This window comes from Hippoglossus hippoglossus, unplaced genomic scaffold, assembly GCF_009819705.1.
Source record: "Hippoglossus hippoglossus isolate fHipHip1 unplaced genomic scaffold, fHipHip1.pri scaffold_95_arrow_ctg1, whole genome shotgun sequence".
NCBI lineage: Eukaryota > Metazoa > Chordata > Actinopteri > Pleuronectiformes > Pleuronectidae > Hippoglossus > Hippoglossus hippoglossus.
This window is the reverse complement of record NW_022986846.1, coordinates 1-19,576: the sequence shown is the minus strand read 5'-3', so window position 1 is coordinate 19,576 and position 19,576 is coordinate 1. Positions and strand designations below refer to the sequence as shown.

The 19,576-nt window shown below is 43.6% G+C and overlaps 43 non-coding genes across 43 annotated transcripts; all 43 read right to left on the bottom strand.

The window, feature by feature from the left end:
* Positions 1–19: 19 nt before the first annotated feature.
* Positions 20–136, bottom strand: trnar-ucu. The gene is made up of 2 exons: positions 100–136; positions 20–55 (listed from the first exon to the last, which is right to left on the bottom strand). It is a non-coding gene; the product is annotated as a tRNA-Arg (tRNA).
* A 211-nt stretch (positions 137–347) lies between these two features.
* Positions 348–464, bottom strand: trnar-ucu. Its single transcript has 2 exons — positions 428–464; positions 348–383 (listed from the first exon to the last, which is right to left on the bottom strand). It is a non-coding gene; the product is annotated as a tRNA-Arg (tRNA).
* Positions 465–2,282: 1,818 nt separating this feature from the next.
* Positions 2,283–2,399, bottom strand: trnar-ucu. Its single transcript has 2 exons — positions 2,363–2,399; positions 2,283–2,318 (listed from the first exon to the last, which is right to left on the bottom strand). It is a non-coding gene; the product is annotated as a tRNA-Arg (tRNA).
* Positions 2,400–2,610: 211 nt separating this feature from the next.
* trnar-ucu lies at positions 2,611–2,727 on the bottom strand. The gene is made up of 2 exons: positions 2,691–2,727; positions 2,611–2,646 (listed from the first exon to the last, which is right to left on the bottom strand). It is a non-coding gene; the product is annotated as a tRNA-Arg (tRNA).
* Positions 2,728–2,938: 211 nt separating this feature from the next.
* On the bottom strand, positions 2,939–3,055 carry trnar-ucu. The gene is made up of 2 exons: positions 3,019–3,055; positions 2,939–2,974 (listed from the first exon to the last, which is right to left on the bottom strand). It is a non-coding gene; the product is annotated as a tRNA-Arg (tRNA).
* Positions 3,056–3,266: 211 nt separating this feature from the next.
* Positions 3,267–3,383, bottom strand: trnar-ucu. The gene is made up of 2 exons: positions 3,347–3,383; positions 3,267–3,302 (listed from the first exon to the last, which is right to left on the bottom strand). It is a non-coding gene; the product is annotated as a tRNA-Arg (tRNA).
* Positions 3,384–3,592: 209 nt separating this feature from the next.
* On the bottom strand, positions 3,593–3,709 carry trnar-ucu. Its single transcript has 2 exons — positions 3,673–3,709; positions 3,593–3,628 (listed from the first exon to the last, which is right to left on the bottom strand). It is a non-coding gene; the product is annotated as a tRNA-Arg (tRNA).
* A 209-nt stretch (positions 3,710–3,918) lies between these two features.
* trnar-ucu lies at positions 3,919–4,035 on the bottom strand. The gene is made up of 2 exons: positions 3,999–4,035; positions 3,919–3,954 (listed from the first exon to the last, which is right to left on the bottom strand). It is a non-coding gene; the product is annotated as a tRNA-Arg (tRNA).
* A 211-nt stretch (positions 4,036–4,246) lies between these two features.
* On the bottom strand, positions 4,247–4,363 carry trnar-ucu. The gene is made up of 2 exons: positions 4,327–4,363; positions 4,247–4,282 (listed from the first exon to the last, which is right to left on the bottom strand). It is a non-coding gene; the product is annotated as a tRNA-Arg (tRNA).
* A 211-nt stretch (positions 4,364–4,574) lies between these two features.
* Positions 4,575–4,691, bottom strand: trnar-ucu. The gene is made up of 2 exons: positions 4,655–4,691; positions 4,575–4,610 (listed from the first exon to the last, which is right to left on the bottom strand). It is a non-coding gene; the product is annotated as a tRNA-Arg (tRNA).
* Positions 4,692–4,902: 211 nt separating this feature from the next.
* Positions 4,903–5,019, bottom strand: trnar-ucu. The gene is made up of 2 exons: positions 4,983–5,019; positions 4,903–4,938 (listed from the first exon to the last, which is right to left on the bottom strand). It is a non-coding gene; the product is annotated as a tRNA-Arg (tRNA).
* A 211-nt stretch (positions 5,020–5,230) lies between these two features.
* Positions 5,231–5,347, bottom strand: trnar-ucu. The gene is made up of 2 exons: positions 5,311–5,347; positions 5,231–5,266 (listed from the first exon to the last, which is right to left on the bottom strand). It is a non-coding gene; the product is annotated as a tRNA-Arg (tRNA).
* Positions 5,348–5,559: 212 nt separating this feature from the next.
* On the bottom strand, positions 5,560–5,676 carry trnar-ucu. The gene is made up of 2 exons: positions 5,640–5,676; positions 5,560–5,595 (listed from the first exon to the last, which is right to left on the bottom strand). It is a non-coding gene; the product is annotated as a tRNA-Arg (tRNA).
* A 211-nt stretch (positions 5,677–5,887) lies between these two features.
* Positions 5,888–6,004, bottom strand: trnar-ucu. The gene is made up of 2 exons: positions 5,968–6,004; positions 5,888–5,923 (listed from the first exon to the last, which is right to left on the bottom strand). It is a non-coding gene; the product is annotated as a tRNA-Arg (tRNA).
* Positions 6,005–6,217: 213 nt separating this feature from the next.
* On the bottom strand, positions 6,218–6,334 carry trnar-ucu. Its single transcript has 2 exons — positions 6,298–6,334; positions 6,218–6,253 (listed from the first exon to the last, which is right to left on the bottom strand). It is a non-coding gene; the product is annotated as a tRNA-Arg (tRNA).
* Positions 6,335–6,545: 211 nt separating this feature from the next.
* Positions 6,546–6,662, bottom strand: trnar-ucu. Its single transcript has 2 exons — positions 6,626–6,662; positions 6,546–6,581 (listed from the first exon to the last, which is right to left on the bottom strand). It is a non-coding gene; the product is annotated as a tRNA-Arg (tRNA).
* A 209-nt stretch (positions 6,663–6,871) lies between these two features.
* trnar-ucu lies at positions 6,872–6,988 on the bottom strand. Its single transcript has 2 exons — positions 6,952–6,988; positions 6,872–6,907 (listed from the first exon to the last, which is right to left on the bottom strand). It is a non-coding gene; the product is annotated as a tRNA-Arg (tRNA).
* A 211-nt stretch (positions 6,989–7,199) lies between these two features.
* trnar-ucu lies at positions 7,200–7,316 on the bottom strand. The gene is made up of 2 exons: positions 7,280–7,316; positions 7,200–7,235 (listed from the first exon to the last, which is right to left on the bottom strand). It is a non-coding gene; the product is annotated as a tRNA-Arg (tRNA).
* Positions 7,317–7,527: 211 nt separating this feature from the next.
* On the bottom strand, positions 7,528–7,644 carry trnar-ucu. Its single transcript has 2 exons — positions 7,608–7,644; positions 7,528–7,563 (listed from the first exon to the last, which is right to left on the bottom strand). It is a non-coding gene; the product is annotated as a tRNA-Arg (tRNA).
* Positions 7,645–7,856: 212 nt separating this feature from the next.
* Positions 7,857–7,973, bottom strand: trnar-ucu. Its single transcript has 2 exons — positions 7,937–7,973; positions 7,857–7,892 (listed from the first exon to the last, which is right to left on the bottom strand). It is a non-coding gene; the product is annotated as a tRNA-Arg (tRNA).
* Positions 7,974–8,184: 211 nt separating this feature from the next.
* Positions 8,185–8,302, bottom strand: trnar-ucu. The gene is made up of 2 exons: positions 8,266–8,302; positions 8,185–8,220 (listed from the first exon to the last, which is right to left on the bottom strand). It is a non-coding gene; the product is annotated as a tRNA-Arg (tRNA).
* A 211-nt stretch (positions 8,303–8,513) lies between these two features.
* On the bottom strand, positions 8,514–8,630 carry trnar-ucu. The gene is made up of 2 exons: positions 8,594–8,630; positions 8,514–8,549 (listed from the first exon to the last, which is right to left on the bottom strand). It is a non-coding gene; the product is annotated as a tRNA-Arg (tRNA).
* Positions 8,631–8,841: 211 nt separating this feature from the next.
* Positions 8,842–8,958, bottom strand: trnar-ucu. Its single transcript has 2 exons — positions 8,922–8,958; positions 8,842–8,877 (listed from the first exon to the last, which is right to left on the bottom strand). It is a non-coding gene; the product is annotated as a tRNA-Arg (tRNA).
* Positions 8,959–9,169: 211 nt separating this feature from the next.
* Positions 9,170–9,286, bottom strand: trnar-ucu. Its single transcript has 2 exons — positions 9,250–9,286; positions 9,170–9,205 (listed from the first exon to the last, which is right to left on the bottom strand). It is a non-coding gene; the product is annotated as a tRNA-Arg (tRNA).
* A 211-nt stretch (positions 9,287–9,497) lies between these two features.
* trnar-ucu lies at positions 9,498–9,614 on the bottom strand. Its single transcript has 2 exons — positions 9,578–9,614; positions 9,498–9,533 (listed from the first exon to the last, which is right to left on the bottom strand). It is a non-coding gene; the product is annotated as a tRNA-Arg (tRNA).
* Positions 9,615–9,825: 211 nt separating this feature from the next.
* On the bottom strand, positions 9,826–9,942 carry trnar-ucu. The gene is made up of 2 exons: positions 9,906–9,942; positions 9,826–9,861 (listed from the first exon to the last, which is right to left on the bottom strand). It is a non-coding gene; the product is annotated as a tRNA-Arg (tRNA).
* Positions 9,943–10,153: 211 nt separating this feature from the next.
* On the bottom strand, positions 10,154–10,270 carry trnar-ucu. Its single transcript has 2 exons — positions 10,234–10,270; positions 10,154–10,189 (listed from the first exon to the last, which is right to left on the bottom strand). It is a non-coding gene; the product is annotated as a tRNA-Arg (tRNA).
* Positions 10,271–10,481: 211 nt separating this feature from the next.
* On the bottom strand, positions 10,482–10,598 carry trnar-ucu. The gene is made up of 2 exons: positions 10,562–10,598; positions 10,482–10,517 (listed from the first exon to the last, which is right to left on the bottom strand). It is a non-coding gene; the product is annotated as a tRNA-Arg (tRNA).
* A 211-nt stretch (positions 10,599–10,809) lies between these two features.
* On the bottom strand, positions 10,810–10,926 carry trnar-ucu. Its single transcript has 2 exons — positions 10,890–10,926; positions 10,810–10,845 (listed from the first exon to the last, which is right to left on the bottom strand). It is a non-coding gene; the product is annotated as a tRNA-Arg (tRNA).
* A 211-nt stretch (positions 10,927–11,137) lies between these two features.
* On the bottom strand, positions 11,138–11,254 carry trnar-ucu. Its single transcript has 2 exons — positions 11,218–11,254; positions 11,138–11,173 (listed from the first exon to the last, which is right to left on the bottom strand). It is a non-coding gene; the product is annotated as a tRNA-Arg (tRNA).
* Positions 11,255–11,467: 213 nt separating this feature from the next.
* trnar-ucu lies at positions 11,468–11,584 on the bottom strand. Its single transcript has 2 exons — positions 11,548–11,584; positions 11,468–11,503 (listed from the first exon to the last, which is right to left on the bottom strand). It is a non-coding gene; the product is annotated as a tRNA-Arg (tRNA).
* Positions 11,585–11,796: 212 nt separating this feature from the next.
* On the bottom strand, positions 11,797–11,913 carry trnar-ucu. The gene is made up of 2 exons: positions 11,877–11,913; positions 11,797–11,832 (listed from the first exon to the last, which is right to left on the bottom strand). It is a non-coding gene; the product is annotated as a tRNA-Arg (tRNA).
* Positions 11,914–12,124: 211 nt separating this feature from the next.
* Positions 12,125–12,241, bottom strand: trnar-ucu. The gene is made up of 2 exons: positions 12,205–12,241; positions 12,125–12,160 (listed from the first exon to the last, which is right to left on the bottom strand). It is a non-coding gene; the product is annotated as a tRNA-Arg (tRNA).
* Positions 12,242–12,452: 211 nt separating this feature from the next.
* On the bottom strand, positions 12,453–12,569 carry trnar-ucu. The gene is made up of 2 exons: positions 12,533–12,569; positions 12,453–12,488 (listed from the first exon to the last, which is right to left on the bottom strand). It is a non-coding gene; the product is annotated as a tRNA-Arg (tRNA).
* A 211-nt stretch (positions 12,570–12,780) lies between these two features.
* On the bottom strand, positions 12,781–12,897 carry trnar-ucu. The gene is made up of 2 exons: positions 12,861–12,897; positions 12,781–12,816 (listed from the first exon to the last, which is right to left on the bottom strand). It is a non-coding gene; the product is annotated as a tRNA-Arg (tRNA).
* A 363-nt stretch (positions 12,898–13,260) lies between these two features.
* On the bottom strand, positions 13,261–13,377 carry trnar-ucu. The gene is made up of 2 exons: positions 13,341–13,377; positions 13,261–13,296 (listed from the first exon to the last, which is right to left on the bottom strand). It is a non-coding gene; the product is annotated as a tRNA-Arg (tRNA).
* Positions 13,378–13,588: 211 nt separating this feature from the next.
* Positions 13,589–13,705, bottom strand: trnar-ucu. The gene is made up of 2 exons: positions 13,669–13,705; positions 13,589–13,624 (listed from the first exon to the last, which is right to left on the bottom strand). It is a non-coding gene; the product is annotated as a tRNA-Arg (tRNA).
* A 211-nt stretch (positions 13,706–13,916) lies between these two features.
* Positions 13,917–14,033, bottom strand: trnar-ucu. Its single transcript has 2 exons — positions 13,997–14,033; positions 13,917–13,952 (listed from the first exon to the last, which is right to left on the bottom strand). It is a non-coding gene; the product is annotated as a tRNA-Arg (tRNA).
* Positions 14,034–14,244: 211 nt separating this feature from the next.
* Positions 14,245–14,361, bottom strand: trnar-ucu. The gene is made up of 2 exons: positions 14,325–14,361; positions 14,245–14,280 (listed from the first exon to the last, which is right to left on the bottom strand). It is a non-coding gene; the product is annotated as a tRNA-Arg (tRNA).
* Positions 14,362–14,572: 211 nt separating this feature from the next.
* On the bottom strand, positions 14,573–14,690 carry trnar-ucu. Its single transcript has 2 exons — positions 14,654–14,690; positions 14,573–14,608 (listed from the first exon to the last, which is right to left on the bottom strand). It is a non-coding gene; the product is annotated as a tRNA-Arg (tRNA).
* A 211-nt stretch (positions 14,691–14,901) lies between these two features.
* On the bottom strand, positions 14,902–15,018 carry trnar-ucu. Its single transcript has 2 exons — positions 14,982–15,018; positions 14,902–14,937 (listed from the first exon to the last, which is right to left on the bottom strand). It is a non-coding gene; the product is annotated as a tRNA-Arg (tRNA).
* Positions 15,019–15,229: 211 nt separating this feature from the next.
* On the bottom strand, positions 15,230–15,346 carry trnar-ucu. Its single transcript has 2 exons — positions 15,310–15,346; positions 15,230–15,265 (listed from the first exon to the last, which is right to left on the bottom strand). It is a non-coding gene; the product is annotated as a tRNA-Arg (tRNA).
* A 211-nt stretch (positions 15,347–15,557) lies between these two features.
* Positions 15,558–15,674, bottom strand: trnar-ucu. Its single transcript has 2 exons — positions 15,638–15,674; positions 15,558–15,593 (listed from the first exon to the last, which is right to left on the bottom strand). It is a non-coding gene; the product is annotated as a tRNA-Arg (tRNA).
* Positions 15,675–19,576: the final 3,902 nt, after the last annotated feature.

The following is a 19,576-nucleotide window of genomic DNA, read 5'->3' as shown; positions in this document are numbered from 1 at the left end:
GCTTCATGATGCATAATGACGACTCTGGTGGGACTCGAACCCACAACCTTTGAATCACTTTCTCTGTGCTTATATTAGAACACTTGAAGATGATGATGCTAGAAGTCCAATGCGCTGTCCATTGCGCCACAGAGCCTCTTGTTCCATCTTTGTGTGTGTCCGATTCCGTGTTTTGAGACTTTCTAACGGTAAGACTGATGACAAAGGACTTGATGGGAATCAAACCCAGAACCATTAAACAGTTTGGCTTTTTCCAGTGTGATTAAATGCACATGACACACTCTTGAGATCAAGTAAGTCAGATATAGTACAGGACTCAGATTTTCCCGCTTCATGATGTATAATGACGACTCTGGTGGGACTCGAACCCACAACCTTTGAATCACTTCCTCTGTGCTGATATTAGAACACTTGAACATGATGATGCTAGAAGTCCAATGCGCTGTCCATTGCGCCACAGAGCCTCATGTTCCGTCTTTGTGTGTGTCCGATTCCGTGTTTTGAGACTTTCTAACGGTAAGACTGATGACAAAAGACGATGGGAATCAAACCCAGAACCATTAAACAGTTTGGCTTTTTCCAGTGTGATTAAATGCACATCACACACTCTTGAGATCAAGTAAGTCAGATATACAGGACTGTCTCAGAAAATTAGAATATTGTGATAAAGTTCTTTATTTTCTGTAATGCAATTAAAAAAACAAAAATGTCATGCATTCTGGATTCATTACAAATCAACTGAAATATTGCAAGCCTTTTATTCTTTTAATATTGCTGATTATGGCTTACAGCTTAAGAAAACTCAAATATCCTATCTCTAAATATTAGAATATCATGAAAAAGTATACTAGTAGGGTATTCAACTAATCACTTGAATCGTCTAATTAACTCGAAACACCTGCAAGGGTTTCCTGAGCCTTGAAAAACACTCAGCTTGGTTCAGTAAACTAAATCACAAGTATGGGGAAGACTGCTGATCTGACTGCTGTCCAGAGGACCATCATTGACACCCTCCATCAGGAGGGTAAGACACAAAAAGAAATTTCTCAAAGAGCAAGCTGTTCACAGAGTGCAGTTTCAAAGCACATCCACAAAAAGTCTGTTGGAAGGGGGAAATGTGGCAGGAAACGCTGCACAACCAAGAGAGATGACCGCAGCCTTAACAGCATTGTGAAGAAGGGTCGCTTCCAGAATTTGGGGGAGCTTCAAAGACAGTGGACTGAAGCTGGAGTCCAGGTATCAAAAGCCACTGTTCACAGACATGTCCGGGAAATGGGCTACAATAGCCGTATTCCCATGGTCAAGCCACTTCTGAACTCAAGACAACGGAAGAAGCGTCTGACTTGGGCTATGGAAAAGAAGCACTGGACAGTTGCAGAGTGGTCCAAAGTCCTCTTTTCAGACGAAAGCAAGTGTTGTATTTCATTTGGAAGTCAAGGCGCCAGAGTCTGGAGAAAGGCTGGAGAGGAGCAAAATCCAAGTTGCTTGAAATCCAGTGTGAAGTTCCCACAGTCAGTGATGGTTTGGGGAGCCATGTCAGCTGCTGGTGTTGGTCCACTGTGTTTCATCAAGTCCAGAGTAAATGTAGCTGTGTACCAAGAGATTTTAGAGCACTACATGCTTCCGTCTGCTGAAAAGCTCTATGGAGATGAGGATTTCATTTTCCAGCATGATCTGGCACCTGCCCACAGTGCCAAAACCACCAGTAACTGGTGTACTGACCATGGCATTACTGTCCTCGATTGGCCTGCCAATTCCCCTGACCTGAACCCCATAGAGAATTTGTGGGGTATTATGAAGAAGAAGCTGAAAGACACCAGACCCAACAATGCAAATGAGCTAAAGGCCGCTATTGAAGCATCCTGGGCATCCATAAACCCTAAGCAATGCCACAGGCTGATTGCCTCCATGCCACGCCGCATTGATGCAGTAATCCGTGCAAAAGGATTCCCAACCAAGTACTGAGTGCATTAATGGACATTTTCAAATGTTTGATTTTGTTTTGCTGTTATAAATCTTTTTTTTACTTGGTCTGAGGAAATATTCTAATTTTTTGAGATAGGATTTTTGAGTTTTCTTAAGCTGTAAGCCATAATCAGCAATATTAAAAGAATAAAAGGCTTGCAATATTTCAGTTGATTTGTAATGAATCCAGAATGCATGACATTTTTGTTTTTTTAATTACATTACAGAAAATAAAGAACTTTATCACAATATTCTAATTTTCTGAGACAGTCCTGTAGTACAGGACTCCGATTTTCCCGCTTCATGATGTATAATGACGACTCTGGTGGGACTCGAACCAACAACCTTTGAATCACTTCCTCTGTGCTGATATTAGAACACTTGAACATGATGATGCTAGAAGTCCAATGCGCTGTCCATTGCGCCACAGAGCCTCATGTTCTGTCTTTGTGTGTGTCCGATTCCGTGTTTTGAGACTTTCTAACGGTAAGACTGATGACAAAAGACTTGATGGGAATCAAACCCAGAAGCATTAAACAGTTTGGCTTTTTCCAGTGTGATTAAATGCACATCACACACTCTTGAGATCAAGTAAGTCAGATATAGTACAGGACTCCGATTTTCCCGCTTCATGATGTATAATGACGACTCTGGTGGGACTCGAACCAACAACCTTTGAATCACTTCCTCTGTGCTGATATTAGAACACTTGAACATGATGATGCTAGAAGTCCAATGCGCTGTCCATTGCGCCACAGAGCCTCATGTTCTGTCTTTGTGTGTGTCCGATTCCGTGTTTTGAGACTTTCTAACGGAAAGACTGATGACAAAAGACTTGATGGGAATCAAACCCAGAACCATTAAACAGTTTGGCTTTTTCCAGTGTGATTAAATGCACATGACACACTCTTGAGATCAAGTAAGTCAGATATAGTACAGAATGTTAATTTTCCCGCTTTATGATGCATAATGACGACTCTGGTGGGACTCGAACCCACAACCTTTGAATCACTTCCTCTGTGCTGATATTAGAACACTTGAACATGATGATGCTAGAAGTCCAATGCGCTGTCCATTGCGCCACAGAGCCTCTTGTTCTGTCTTTGTGTGTGTCCGATTCCGTGTTTTGAGACTTTCTAACGGTAAGACTGATGACAAAAGACTTGATGGGAATCAAACCCAGAACCATTAAACAGTTTGGCTTTTTCCAGTGTGATTAAATGCACATCACACACTCTTCAGATCAAGTAAGTCAGATATAGTACAGGACTCCGATTTTCCCGCTTCATGATGTATAATGACGACTCTGGTGGGACTCGAACCCACAACCTTTGAATCACTTCCTCTGTGCTGATATTAGAACACTTGAACATGATGATGCTAGAAGTCCAATGCGCTGTCCATTGCGCCACAGAGCCTCATGTTCCGTCTTTGTGTGTGTCCGATTCCGTGTTTTGAGACTTTCTAACGGTAAGACTGATGACAAAAGACGATGGGAATCAAACCCAGAACCATTAAACAGTTTGGCTTTTTCCAGTGTGATTAAATGCACATCACACACTCTTCAGATCAAGTAAGTCAGATATAGTACAGGACTCCGATTTTCCCGCTTCATGATGTATAATGACGACTCTGGTGGGACTCGAACCCACAACCTTTGAATCACTTCCTCTGTGCTGATATTAGAACACTTGAACATGATGATGCTAGAAGTCCAATGCGCTGTCCATTGCGCCACAGAGCCTCATGTTCCGTCTTTGTGTGTGTCCGATTCCGTGTTTTGAGACTTTCTAACGGTAAGACTGATGACAAAAGACGATGGGAATCAAACCCAGAACCATTAAACAGTTTGGCTTTTTCCAGTGTGATTAAATGCACATCACACACTCTTGAGATCAAGTAAGTCAGATATAGTACAGAATGTTAATTTTCCCGCTTTATGATGCATAATGACGACTCTGGTGGGACTCGAACCCACAACCTTTGAATCACTTCCTCTGTGCTGATGTTAGAACACTTGAACATGATGATGCTAGAAGTCCAATGCGCTGTCCATTGCGCCACAGAGCCTCTTGTTCTGTCTTTGTGTGTGTCCGATTCCGTGTTTTGAGACTTTCTAACGGAAAGACTGATGACAAAAGACTTGATGGGAATCAAACCCAGAACCATTAAACAGTTTGGCTTTTTCCAGTGTGATTAAATGCACATCACACACTCTTGAGATCAAGTAAGTCAGATATAGTACAGAATGTTAATTTTCCCGCTTTATGATGCATAATGACGACTCTGGTGGGACTCGAACCCACAACCTTTGAATCACTTCCTCTGTGCTGATATTAGAACACTTGAACATGATGATGCTAGAAGTCCAATGCGCTGTCCATTGCGCCACAGAGCCTCGTGTTCTGTCTTTGTGTGTGTCCGATTCCGTGTTTTGAGACTTTCTAACGGTAAGACTGATGACAAAAGACTTGATGGGAATCAAACCCAGAACCATTAAACAGTTTGGCTTTTTCCAGTGTGATTAAATGCACATCACACACTCTTCAGATCAAGTAAGTCAGATATAGTACAGGACTCCGATTTTCCCGCTTCATGATGTATAATGACGACTCTGGTGGGACTCGAACCCACAACCTTTGAATCACTTCCTCTGTGCTGATGTTAGAACACTTGAACATGATGATGCTAGAAGTCCAATGCGCTGTCCATTGCGCCACAGAGCCTCATGTTCCGTCTTTGTGTGTGTCCGATTCCGTGTTTTGAGACTTTCTAACGGTAAGACTAATGAGAAAAGACTTGATGGGAATCAAACCCAGAACCATTAAACAGTTTGGCTTTTTCCAGTGTGATTAAATGCACATCACACACTCTTGAGATCAAGTAAGTCAGATATAGTACAGAATGTTAATTTTCCCGCTTTAAGATGCATAATGACGACTCTGGTGGGACTCGAACCCACAACCTTTGAATCACTTTCTCTGTGCTTATATTAGAACACTTGAAGATGATGATGCTAGAAGTCCAATGCGCTGTCCATTGCGCCACAGAGCCTCTTGTTCCGTCTTTGTGTGTGTCCGATTCCGTGTTTTGAGACTTTCTAACGGTAAGACTGATGACAAAGGACTTGATGGGAATCAAACCCAGAACCATTAAACAGTTTGGCTTTTTCCAGTGTGATTAAATGCACATCACACACTCTTGAGATCAAGTAAGTCAGATATAGTACAGGACTCAGATTTTCCCGCTTCATGATGTATAGTGACGACTCTGGTGGGACTCGAACCCACAACCTTTGAATCACTTCCTCTGTGCTGATGTTAGAACACTTGAACATGATGATGCTAGAAGTCCAATGCGCTGTCCATTGCGCCACAGAGCCTCATGTTCCTTTCTTTGTGTGTGTCCGATTCCGTGTTTTGAGACTTTCTAACGGTAAGACTGATGACAAAAGACTTGATGGGAATCAAACCCAGAACCATTAAACAGTTTGGCTTTTTCCAGTGTGATTAAATGCACATCACACACTCTTGAGATCAAGTAAGTCAGATATAGTACAGAATGTTAATTTTCCCGCTTTAAGATGCATAATGACGACTCTGGTGGGACTCGAACCCACAACCTTTGAATCACTTTCTCTGTGCTGATATTAGAACACTTGAAGATGATGATGCTAGAAGTCCAATGCGCTGTCCATTGCGCCACAGAGCCTCATGTTCTGTCTTTGTGTGTGTCCGATTCCGTGTTTTGAGACTTTCTAACGGTAAGACTGATGACAAAAGACTTGATGGGAATCAAACCCAGAACCATTAAACAGTTTGGCTTTTTCCAGTGTGATTAAATGCACATCACACACTCTTGAGATCAAGTAAGTCAGATATAGTACAGGACTCAGATTTTCCCTCTTCATGATGTATAATGACGACTCTGGTGGGACTCGAACCCACAACCTTTGAATCACTTCCTCTGTGCTGATATTAGAACACTTGAACATGATAATGCTAGAAGTCCAATGCGCTGTCCATTGCGCCACAGAGCCTCATGTTCCGTCTTTGTGTGTGTCCGATTCCGTGTGTTTTGAGACTTTCTAACGGTAAGACTGATGACAAAAGACTTGATGGGAATCAAACCCAGAACCATTAAACAGTTTGGCTTTTTCCAGTGTGATTAAATGCACATCACACACTCTTGAGATCAAGTAAGTCAGATATAGTACAGAATGTTAATTTTCCCGCTTTAAGATGCATAATGACGACTCTGGTGGGACTCGAACCCACAACCTTTGAATCACTTTCTCTGTGCTTATATTAGAAGACTTGAAGATGATGATGCTAGAAGTCCAATGCGCTGTCCATTGCGCCACAGAGCCTCATGTTCTGTCTTTGTGTGTGTCCGATTCCGTGTTTTGAGACTTTCTAACGGTAAGACTAATGAGAAAAGACTTGATGGGAATCAAACCCAGAACCATTAAAGAGTTTGGCTTTTTGTAGTGTGATTAAATGCACATCACACACTTTTGAGATCAAGTAAGTCAGATATAGTACAGGACTTCGATTTTCCCGCTTCATGATGTATAATGACGACTCTGGTGGGACTCGAACCCACAACCTTTGAATCACTTCCTCTGTGCTGATATTAGAACACTTGAACATGATGATGCTAGAAGTCCAATGCGCTGTCCATTGCGCCACAGAGCCTCATGTTCCGTCTTTGTGTGTGTCCGATTCCGTGTTTTGAGACTTTCTAACGGTAAGACTGATGACAAAAGACGGTGGGAATCAAACCCAGAACCATTAAACAGTTTGGCTTTTTCCAGTGTGATTAAATGCACATCACACACTCTTGAGATCAAGTAAGTCAGATATAGTACAGAATGTTAATTTTCCCGCTTTATGATGCATAATGACGACTCTGGTGGGACTCGAACCCACAACCTTTGAATCACTTCCTCTGTGCTGATATTAGAACACTTGAACATGATGATGCTAGAAGTCCAATGCGCTGTCCATTGCGCCACAGAGCCTCATGTTCTGTCTTTGTGTGTGTCCGATTCCGTGTTTTGAGACTTTCTAACGGTAAGACTGATGACAAAAGACTTGATGGGAATCAAACCCAGAACCATTAAACAGTTTGGCTTTTTCCAGTGTGATTAAATGCACATCACACACTCTTGAGATCAAGTAAGTCAGATATAGTACAGAATGTTAATTTTCCCGCTTTATGATGCATAATGACGACTCTGGTGGGACTCGAACCCACAACCTTTGAATCACTTCCTCTGTGCTGATATTAGAACACTTGAACATGATGATGCTAGAAGTCCAATGCGCTGTCCATTGCGCCACAGAGCCTCTTGTTCTGTCTTTGTGTGTGTCCGATTCCGTGTTTTGAGACTTTCTAACGGTAAGACTGATGACAAAAGACTTGATGGGAATCAAACCCAGAACCATTAAACAGTTTGGCTTTTTCCAGTGTGATTAAATGCACATCACACACTCTTGAGATCAAGTAAGTCAGATATAGTACAGGACTCAGATTTTCCCGCTTCATGATGTATAATGACGACTCTGGTGGGACTCGAACCCACAACCTTTGAATCACTTCCTCTGTGCTGATATTAGAACACTTGAACATGATGATGCTAGAAGTCCAATGCGCTGTCCATTGCGCCACAGAGCCTCATTGTTCTGTCTTTGTGTGTGTCCGATTCCGTGTTTTGAGACTTTCTAACGGAAAGACTGATGACAAAAGACTTGATGGGAATCAAACCCAGAACCATTAAACAGTTTGGCTTTTTCCAGTGTGATTAAATGCACATCACACACTCTTGAGATCAAGTAAGTCAGATATAGTACAGGACTCAGATTTTCCCGCTTCATGATGTATAATGACGACTCTGGTGGGACTCGAACCCACAACCTTTGAATCACTTCCTCTGTGCTGATGTTAGAACACTTGAACATGATGATGCTAGAAGTCCAATGCGCTGTCCATTGCGCCACAGAGCCTCATGTTCTGTCTTTGTGTGTGTCCGATTCCGTGTTTTGAGACTTTCTAACGGTAAGACTGATGACAAAAGACTTGATGGGAATCAAACCCAGAACCATTAAACAGTTTGGCTTTTTCCAGTGTGATTAAATGCACATCACACACTCTTGAGATCAAGTAAGTCAGATATAGTACAGAATGTTAATTTTCCCGCTTTATGATGCATAATGACGACTCTGGTGGGACTCGAACCCACAACCTTTGAATCACTTTCCTCTGTGCTGATATTAGAACACTTGAAGATGATGATGCTAGAAGTCCAATGCGCTGTCCATTGCGCCACAGAGCCTCATGTTCTGTCTTTGTGTGTGTCCGATTCCGTGTTTTGAGACTTTCTAACGGTAAGACTAATGAGAAAAGACTTGATGGGAATCAAACCCAGAACCATTAAACAGTTTGGCTTTTTCCAGTGTGATTAAATGCACATCACACACTCTTGAGATCAAGTAAGTCAGATATAGTACAGGACTCAGATTTTCCCGCTTCATGATGTATAATGACGACTCTGGTGGGACTCGAACCCACAACCTTTGAATCACTTCCTCTGTGCTGATGTTAGAACACTTGAACATGATGATGCTAGAAGTCCAATGCGCTGTCCATTGCGCCACAGAGCCTCATGTTCTGTCTTTGTGTGTGTCCGATTCCGTGTTTTGAGACTTTCTAACGGTAAGACTGATGACAAAAGACTTGATGGGAATCAAACCCAGAACCATTAAACAGTTTGGCTTTTTCCAGTGTGATTAAATGCACATCACACACTCTTGAGATCAAGTAAGTCAGATATAGTACAGAATGTTAATTTTCCCGCTTTATGATGCATAATGACGACTCTGGTGGGACTCGAACCCACAACCTTTGAATCACTTCCTCTGTGCTGATATTAGAACACTTGAACATGATGATGCTAGAAGTCCAATGCGCTGTCCATTGCGCCACAGAGCCTCATGTTCTGTCTTTGTGTGTGTCCGATTCCGTGTTTTGAGACTTTCTAACGGTAAGACTGATGACAAAAGACTTGATGGGAATCAAACCCAGAACCATTAAACAGTTTGGCTTTTTCCAGTGTGATTAAATGCACATCACACACTCTTGAGATCAAGTAAGTCAGATATAGTACAGGACTCAGATTTTCCCGCTTCATGATGTATAATGACGACTCTGGTGGGACTCGAACCCACAACCTTTGAATCACTTCCTCTGTGCTGATATTAGAACACTTGAACATGATGATGCTAGAAGTCCAATGCGCTGTCCATTGCGCCACAGAGCCTCATGTTCTGTCTTTGTGTGTGTCCGATTCCGTGTTTTGAGACTTTCTAACGGTAAGACTGATGACAAAAGACTTGATGGGAATCAAACCCAGAACCATTAAACAGTTTGGCTTTTTCCAGTGTGATTAAATGCACATCACACACTCTTGAGATCAAGTAAGTCAGATATAGTACAGAATGTTAATTTTCCCGCTTTATGATGCATAATGACGACTCTGGTGGGACTCGAACCCACAACCTTTGAATCACTTCCTCTGTGCTGATATTAGAACACTTGAACATGATGATGCTAGAAGTCCAATGCGCTGTCCATTGCGCCACAGAGCCTCATGTTCTGTCTTTGTGTGTGTCCGATTCCGTGTTTTGAGACTTTCTAACGGTAAGACTGATGACAAAAGACTTGATGGGAATCAAACCCAGAACCATTAAACAGTTTGGCTTTTTCCAGTGTGATTAAATGCACATCACACACTCTTGAGATCAAGTAAGTCAGATATAGTACAGGACTCAGATTTTCCCGCTTCATGATGTATAATGACGACTCTGGTGGGACTCGAACCCACAACCTTTGAATCACTTCCTCTGTGCTGATATTAGAACACTTGAACATGATGATGCTAGAAGTCCAATGCGCTGTCCATTGCGCCACAGAGCCTCATGTTCTGTCTTTGTGTGTGTCCGATTCCGTGTTTTGAGACTTTCTAACGGTAAGACTGATGACAAAAGACTTGATGGGAATCAAACCCAGAACCATTAAACAGTTTGGCTTTTTCCAGTGTGATTAAATGCACATCACACACTCTTGAGATCAAGTAAGTCAGATATAGTACAGAATGTTAATTTTCCCGCTTTATGATGCATAATGACGACTCTGGTGGGACTCGAACCCACAACCTTTGAATCACTTCCTCTGTGCTGATGTTAGAACACTTGAACATGATGATGCTAGAAGTCCAATGCGCTGTCCATTGCGCCACAGAGCCTCATGTTCTGTCTTTGTGTGTGTCCGATTCCGTGTTTTGAGACTTTCTAACGGTAAGACTGATGACAAAAGACTTGATGGGAATCAAACCCAGAACCATTAAACAGTTTGGCTTTTTCCAGTGTGATTAAATGCACATCACACACTCTTGAGATCAAGTAAGTCAGATATAGTACAGAATGTTAATTTTCCCGCTTTATGATGCATAATGACGACTCTGGTGGGACTCGAACCCACAACCTTTGAATCACTTCCTCTGTGCTGATATTAGAACACTTGAACATGATGATGCTAGAAGTCCAATGCGCTGTCCATTGCGCCACAGAGCCTCATGTTCTGTCTTTGTGTGTGTCCGATTCCGTGTTTTGAGACTTTCTAACGGTAAGACTGATGACAAAAGACTTGATGGGAATCAAACCCAGAACCATTAAACAGTTTGGCTTTTTCCAGTGTGATTAAATGCACATCACACACTCTTGAGATCAAGTAAGTCAGATATAGTACAGGACTCCGATTTTCCCGCTTCATGATGTATAATGACGACTCTGGTGGGACTCGAACCCACAACCTTTGAATCACTTCCTCTGTGCTGATGTTAGAACACTTGAACATGATGATGCTAGAAGTCCAATGCGCTGTCCATTGCGCCACAGAGCCTCATGTTCCGTCTTTGTGTGTGTCCGATTCCGTGTTTTGAGACTTTCTAACGGTAAGACTGATGACAAAAGACTTGATGGGAATCAAACCCAGAACCATTAAACAGTTTGGCTTTTTCCAGTGTGATTAAATGCACATCACACACTCTTGAGATCAAGTAAGTCAGATATAGTACAGAATGTTAATTTTCCCGCTTTAAGATGCATAATGACGACTCTGGTGGGACTCGAACCCACAACCTTTGAATCACTTTCTCTGTGCTGATATTAGAACACTTGAAGATGATGATGCTAGAAGTCCAATGCGCTGTCCATTGCGCCACAGAGCCTCATTGTTCCTGTCTTTGTGTGTGTCCGATTCCGTGTTTTGAGACTTTCTAACGGTAAGACTGATGACAAAAGACTTGATGGGAATCAAACCCAGAACCATTAAACAGTTTGGCTTTTTCCAGTGTGATTAAATGCACATCACACACTCTTGAGATCAAGTAAGTCAGATATAGTACAGGACTCAGATTTTCCCGCTTCATGATGTATAGTGACGACTCTGGTGGGACTCGAACCCACAACCTTTGAATCACTTCCTCTGTGCTGATGTTAGAACACTTGAACATGATGATGCTAGAAGTCCAATGCGCTGTCCATTGCGCCACAGAGCCTCATGTTCTGTCTTTGTGTGTGTCCGATTCCGTGTTTTGAGACTTTCTAACGGTAAGACTGATGACAAAAGACTTGATGGGAATCAAACCCAGAACCATTAAACAGTTTGGCTTTTTCCAGTGTGATTAAATGCACATCACACACTCTTGAGATCAAGTAAGTCAGTTATAGTACAGAATGTTAATTTTCCCGCTTTAATGATGCATAATGACGACTCTGGTGGGACTCGAACCAACAACCTTTGAATCACTTTCTCTGTGCTGATATTAGAACACTTGAAGATGATGATGCTAGAAGTCCAATGCGCTGTCCATTGCGCCACAGAGCCTCATGTTCTGTCTTTGTGTGTGTCCGATTCCGTGTTTTGAGACTTTCTAACGGTAAGACTGATGACAAAAGACTTGATGGGAATCAAACCCAGAACCATTAAACAGTTTGGCTTTTTCCAGTGTGATTAAATGCACATCACACACTCTTGAGATCAAGTAAGTCAGATATAGTACAGGACTCAGATTTTCCCGCTTCATGATGTATAATGACGACTCTGGTGGGACTCGAACCCACAACCTTTGAATCACTTCCTCTGTGCTGATGTTAGAACACTTGAACATGATGATGCTAGAAGTCCAATGCGCTGTCCATTGCGCCACAGAGCCTCATGTTCCGTCTTTGTGTGTGTCCGATTCCGTGTTTTGAGACTTTCTAACGGTAAGACTGATGACAAAAGACTTGATGGGAATCAAACCCAGAACCATTAAACAGTTTGGCTTTTTCCAGTGTGATTAAATGCACATCACACACTCTTGAGATCAAGTAAGTCAGATATAGTACAGAATGTTAATTTTCCCGCTTTAAGATGCATAATGACGACTCTGGTGGGACTCGAACCCACAACCTTTGAATCACTTTCTCTGTGCTGATATTAGAACACTTGAAGATGATGATGCTAGAAGTCCAATGCGCTGTCCATTGCGCCACAGAGCCTCATGTTCTGTCTTTGTGTGTGTCCGATTCCGTGTTTTGAGACTTTCTAACGGTAAGACTGATGAGAAAAGACTTGATGGGAATCAAACCCAGAACCATTAAACAGTTTGGCTTTTTGTAGTGTGATTAAATGCACATCACACACTTTTGAGATCAAGTAAGTCAGATATAGTACAGGACTTCGATTTTCCCGCTTCATGATGTATAATGACGACTCTGGTGGGACTCGAACCCACAACCTTTGAATCACTTCCTCTGTGCTGATATTAGAACACTTGAACATGATGATTCTAGAAGTCCAATGCGCTGTCCATTGCGCCACAGAGCCTCATGTTCCGTCTTTGTGTGTGTCCGATTCCGTGTTTTGAGACTTTCTAACGGTAAGACTGATGACAAAAGACGGTGGGAATCAAACCCAGAACCATTAAACAGTTTGGCTTTTTCCAGTGTGATTAAATGCACATCACACACTCTTGAGATCAAGTAAGTCAGATATAGTACAGAATGTTAATTTTCCCGCTTTAAGATGCATAATGACGACTCTGGTGGGACTCGAACACACAACCTTTGAATCACTTCCTCTGTGCTGATGTTTTTCCAGTGTGATTAAATGCACATCACACACTCTTGAGATCAAGTAAGTCAGATATAGTACAGAATGTTAATTTTCCCGCTTTATGATGCATAATGACGACTCTGGTGGGACTCGAACCCACAACCTTTGAATCACTTCGTCTGTGCTGATATTAGAACACTTGAACATGATGATGCTAGAAGTCCAATGCGCTGTCCATTGCGCCACAGAGCCTCGTGTTCTGTCTTTGTGTGTGTCCGATTCCGTGTTTTGAGACTTTCTAACGGTAAGACTGATGAAAAAAGACTTGATGGGAATCAAACCCAGAACCATTAAACAGTTTGGCTTTTTCCAGTGTGATTAAATGCACATCACACACTCTTCAGATCAAGTAAGTCAGATATAGTACAGAATGTTAATTTTCCCGCTTTAAGATGCATAATGACGACTCTGGTGGGACTCGAACCCACAACCTTTGAATCACTTCCTCTGTGCTGATATTAGAACACTTGAACATGATGATGCTAGAAGTCCAATGCGCTGTCCATTGCGCCACAGAGCCTCTTGTTCCGACTTTGTGTGTGTCCGATTCCGTGTTTTGAGACTTTCTAACGGTAAGACTGATGACAAAGGACTTGATGGGAATCAAACCCAGAACCATTAAACAGTTTGGCTTTTTCCAGTGTGATTAAATGCACATGACACACTCTTGAGATCAAGTAAGTCAGATATAGTACAGGACTCAGATTTTCCCGCTTCATGATGTATAGTGACGACTCTGGTGGGACTCGAACCCACAACCTTTGAATCACTTCCTCTGTGCTGATGTTAGAACACTTGAACATGATGATGCTAGAAGTCCAATGCGCTGTCCATTGCGCCACAGAGCCTCATGTTCTGTCTTTGTGTGTGTCCGATTCCGTGTTTTGAGACTTTCTAACGGTAAGACTGATGAGAAAAGACTTGATGGGAATCAAACCCAGAACCATTAAACAGTTTGGCTTTTTCCAGTGTGATTAAATGCACATCACACACTCTTGAGATCAAGTAAGTCAGATATAGTACAGAATGTTAATTTTCCCGCTTTATGATGCATAATGACGACTCTGGTGGGACTCGAACCCACAACCTTTGAATCACTTTCTCTGTGCTGATATTAGAACACTTGAAGATGATGATGCTAGAAGTCCAATGCGCTGTCCATTGCGCCACAGAGCCTCATGTTCTGTCTTTGTGTGTGTCCGATTCCGTGTTTTGAGACTTTCTAACGGTAAGACTAATGAGAAAAGACTTGATGGGAATCAAACCCAGAACCATTAAACAGTTTGGCTTTTTCCAGTGTGATTAAATGCACATCACACACTCTTGAGATCAAGTAAGTCAGATATAGTACAGGACTCAGATTTTCCCGCTTCATGATGTATAATGACGACTCTGGTGGGACTCGAACCCACAACCTTTGAATCACTTCCTCTGTGCTGATAGTTAGAACACTTGAACATGATGATGCTAGAAGTCCAATGCGCTGTCCATTGCGCCACAGAGCCTCATGTTCTGTCTTTGTGTGTGTCCGATTCCGTGTTTTGAGACTTTCTAACGGTAAGACTGATGACAAAAGACTTGATGGGAATCAAACCCAGAACCATTAAACAGTTTGGCTTTTTCCAGTGTGATTAAATGCACATCACACACTCTTGAGATCAAGTAAGTCAGATATAGTACAGGAATGTTAATTTTCCCGCTTATGATGTATAATGACGACTCTGGTGGGACTCGAACCCACAACCTTTGAATCACTTCCTCTGTGCTGATGTTAGAACACTTGAACATGATGATGCTAGAAGTCCAATGCGCTGTCCATTGCGCCACAGAGCCTCATGTTCTGTCTTTGTGTGTGTCCGATTCCGTGTTTTGAGACTTTCTAACGGTAAGACTGATGACAAAAGACTTGATGGGAATCAAACCCAGAACCATTAAACAGTTTGGCTTTTTCCAGTGTGATTAAATGCACATCACACACTCTTGAGATCAAGTAAGTCAGATATAGTACAGGACTCAGATTTTCCCGCTTCATGATGTATAATGACGACTCTGGTGGGACTCGAACCCACAACCTTTGAATCACTTCCTCTGTGCTGATATTAGAACACTTGAACATGATGATGCTAGAAGTCCAATGCGCTGTCCATTGCGCCACAGAGCCTCATGTTCTGTCTTTGTGTGTGTCCGATTCCGTGTTTTGAGACTTTCTAACGGTAAGACTGATGAGAAAAGACTGGATGGGAATCAAACCCAGAACCATTAAACAGTTTGGCTTTTTCCAGTGTGATTAAATGCACATCACACACTCTTGAGATCAAGTAAGTCAGATATAGTACAGAATGTTAATTTTCCCGCTTTATGATGCATAATGACGACTCTGGTGGGACTCGAACCCACAACCTTTGAATCACTTTCTCTGTGCTGATATTAGAACACTTGAACATGATGATGCTAGAAGTCCAATGCGCTGTCCATTGCGCCACAGAGCCTCATGTTCCGTCTTTGTGTGTGTCCGATTCCGTGTTTTGAGACTTTCTAACGGTAAGACTGATGACAAAAGACTTAATGGGAATCAAACCCAGAACCATTAAACAGTTTGGCTTTTTCCAGTGTGATTAAATGCACATCACACACTCTTGAGATCAAGTAAGTCCTTTGAACTTTGCTTTTTTCTCCTGTCTTTTTGTCAATTTCTTCTTCTCCTTTATTCAAACTTGAACTCTTCTCCTCCTTGTTTTTTTGATCTTTTCTTCCTTTTCCCTTGGATCTCTTGTTCCCCTCTCATTTCTCTGTTTCTGTGTATGTCTTCTTTCTTCCTTGGACTTGTGCTTCTCTCTTTCCCTGGCTCTCTTTTTACTCATCTTCCCATCTCCCTCCACCTATTCTTTTTTTTATTTATTCCTTAAACTTCCTTTCTCTTCTTTTCCTCCCACATTCATTTCTCTTGCTTTTCTTGACTTCTATCATGTCCTGTTACACTTTTCTCCTTTTTTATTTGTGTGGATTTTTCCTTTTTTCTTCTCCTCCTCTCATCGTCTGTTTCCAAACCTGTCGTCCTCGTCTTTCTTTTCTATAAAAACTATTTAAATCGTGAAAAAGTTGTTTCCTCTGTTTGTTCTCCTTCTTCTAAAGTGTCTCTCTCGCTCTCTTGGACGAGGCGCTGCTTGTGGTGTTGAGGCTCGCTCGTCCGTTCGTGATCCAAGGACCACAACGCAACACACACGCACACACACACACACACACACACACATGCATACGCAGACACACACACACACGCTACATACCACAGCTGTAAGTGCTTCTTGGCAAAGATGCGGAGAGATTAGGACAACATGGCTCGGCCAAACCCACATTCAGAGGAGCAAGCACGCACAAACACACACACACACATGCACAAACACACACACACGCACAAACACACACAAACACACACACACGCACAAACACACACAAACACACACACACACATTGTGAGTCTGTAATCAGTCAGCAGGGTTGGAAAGCTTCTCCTCTCTTCTGCTAATTAAAGACCATAAAATAGCCGAATTCTGACTTAATGAACACAATCTGCTGCTTCACCAACAGAAGTGAAAGTGAGGCCCTGGAGGAGCCGTTGACCGGAGCAGAGAGAAACCTCATGGTGCTGTTCATCGAGAACGAGCAGCGAACAGCAGGTTGATACAGATGGACGTCCTCCACACTCGTCACATGGTGTTCAGCTCTCTAAGAACTGGCTCCACACACGTCACATGGTGTTCAGCTCTCTAGGAACTGGCTCCACACTCGTCACATGGTGTTCAGCTCTCTAAGAACTGGCTCCACACACGTCACATGGTGTTCAGCTCTCTAAGAACTGGCTCCACTCGTCACATGGTGTTCAGCTCTCTAAGAACTGGCTCCACACGTCACATGGTGTTCAGCTCTCTAAGAACTGGCTCCACTCGTCACATGGTGTTCAGCTCTCTAAGAACTGGCTCCACTCGTCACATGGTGTTCAGCTCTCTAGGAACTGGCTCCACACGTCACATGGTGTTCAGCTCTCTAAGAACTGGCTCCACACGTCACATGGTGTTCAGCTCTCTAAGAACTGGCTCCACTCGTCACATGGTGTTCAGCTCTCTAGGAACTGGCTCCACACGTCACATGGTGTTCAGCTCTCTAAGAACTGGCTCCACTCGTCACATGGTGTTCAGCTCTCTAGGAACTGGCTCCACTCGTCACATGGTGTTCAGCTCTCTAAGAACTGGCTCCACACTCGTCACATGGTGTTCAGCTCTCTAAGAACTGGCTCCACACTCGTCACATGGTGTTCAGCTCTCTAAGAACTGGCTCCACTCGTCACATGGTGTTCAGCTCTCTAAGAACTGGCTCCACTCGTCACATGGTGTTCAGCTCTCTAAGAACTGGCTCCACACGTCACATGGTGTTCAGCTCTCTAAGAACTGGCTCCACTCGTCACATGGTGTTCAGCTCTCTAAGAACTGGCTCCACACGTCACATGGTGTTCAGCTCTCTAAGAACTGGCTCCACTCGTCACATGGTGTTCAGCTCTCTAAGAACTGGCTCCACTCGTCACATGGTGTTCAGCTCTCTAAGAACTGGCTCCACACGTCACATGGTGTTCAGCTCTCTAAGAACTGGCTCCACACGTCACATGGTGTTCAGCTCTCTAAGAACTGGCTCCACACGTCACATGGTGTTCAGCTCTCTAAGAACTGGCTCCACTCGTCACATGGTGTTCAGCTCTCTAAGAACTGGCTCCACACACGTCACATGGTGTTCAGCTCTCTAAGAACTGGCTCCACTCGTCACATGGTGTTCAGCTCTCTAGGAACTGGCTCCACACACGTCACATGGTGTTCAGCTCTCTAAGAACTGGCTCCACTCGTCACATGGTGTTCAGCTCTCTAAGAACTGGCTCCACACGTCACATGGTGTTCAGCTCTCTAGGAACTGGCTCCACACACGTCACATGGTGTTCAGCTCTCTAAGAACTGGCTCCACTCGTCACATGGTGTTCAGCTCTCTAAGAACTGGCTCCACTCGTCACATGGTGTTCAGCTCTCTAAGAACTGGCTCCACACGTCACATGGTGTTCAGCTCTCTAAGAACTGGCTCCACACGTCACATGGTGTTCAGCTCTCTAAGAACTGGCTCCACACACGTCACATGGTGTTCAGCTCTCTAAGAACTGGCTCCACACACGTCACATGGTGTTCAGCTCTCTAGGAACTGGCTCCACACGTCACATGGTGTTCAGCTCTCTAAGAACTGGCTCCACACTCGTCACATGGTGTTCAGCTCTCTAAGAACTGGCTCCACTCGTCACATGGTGTTCAGCTCTCTAGGAACTTGGCCTCCAACTACGTCACATGGTTGTTCAGCTCTCTAAGAACTGGCTCCACACGTCACATGGTGTTCAGCTCTCTAAGAACTGGCTCCACACGTCCACATGGTGTTCAGCTCTCTAAGAACTGGCTTCACACGTCACATGGTGTTCAGCTCTCTAAGAACTGGCTCCACACGTCACATGGTGTTCAGCTCTCTAAGAACTGGCTCCACACGTCACATGGTGTTCAGCTCTCTAAGAACTGGCTCCACTCGTCACAGTGGTGTTCAGCTCTCTAAGAACTGGCTCACACACGTCACATGGTGTTCAGCTCTCTAGAACTGGCTCCACACGTCACATGGTGTTCAGCCTCTCTAAGAACTGGCTCCACACTCGTCACATGGTGTTTCAGCTCTCTAAGAACTGGCTCCACTCGTCACATGTGTTCAGCTCTCTAAGAACTGGCTCCACACTCGTCACATTGGTGTTCAGCTCTCTAAGCACTGGCTCCACCACGTCACATGGTGTTCAGCTCTCGTAGGAACTGGCTCCACACGTCACATGGTGTTCAGCTCTCTAAGAACTGGCTCCACCAGCGTCACATGGTGTTCAGCTCTCTAGGAACTGGCTCCACACACGTCACATGGTGGTTCAGCTCTCTAAGAACTGGCTCCACACGTCACATGGTGTTCAGCTCTCTAAGAACTGGCTCACACGTCACATGGTGTTCAGCTCTCTAAGAACTGGCTCCACACGTCACATGGTGTTCAGCTCTCTAGAACTGGCTCCACACGTCACATGGTGTTCAGCTCTCTAAGAACTGGCTCCACTCGTCACATGGTGTTCAGCTCTCTAAGAACTGGCTCCACACCTCGTCACATGGTGTTCAAGCTCTCTAATAACTGGCTCCACATCGTCACATGGTCGTTCAGCTCTCTAGGACTGGCATCCACACGTCACATGGTGGTTCAGCTCCTCTAAGAACATGGCTCCACACAGCTCACATTGGTGTTCAGCTCTCTAAGAACTGGCGTCCACTCGTCACGTCACATGGTGTTCAGC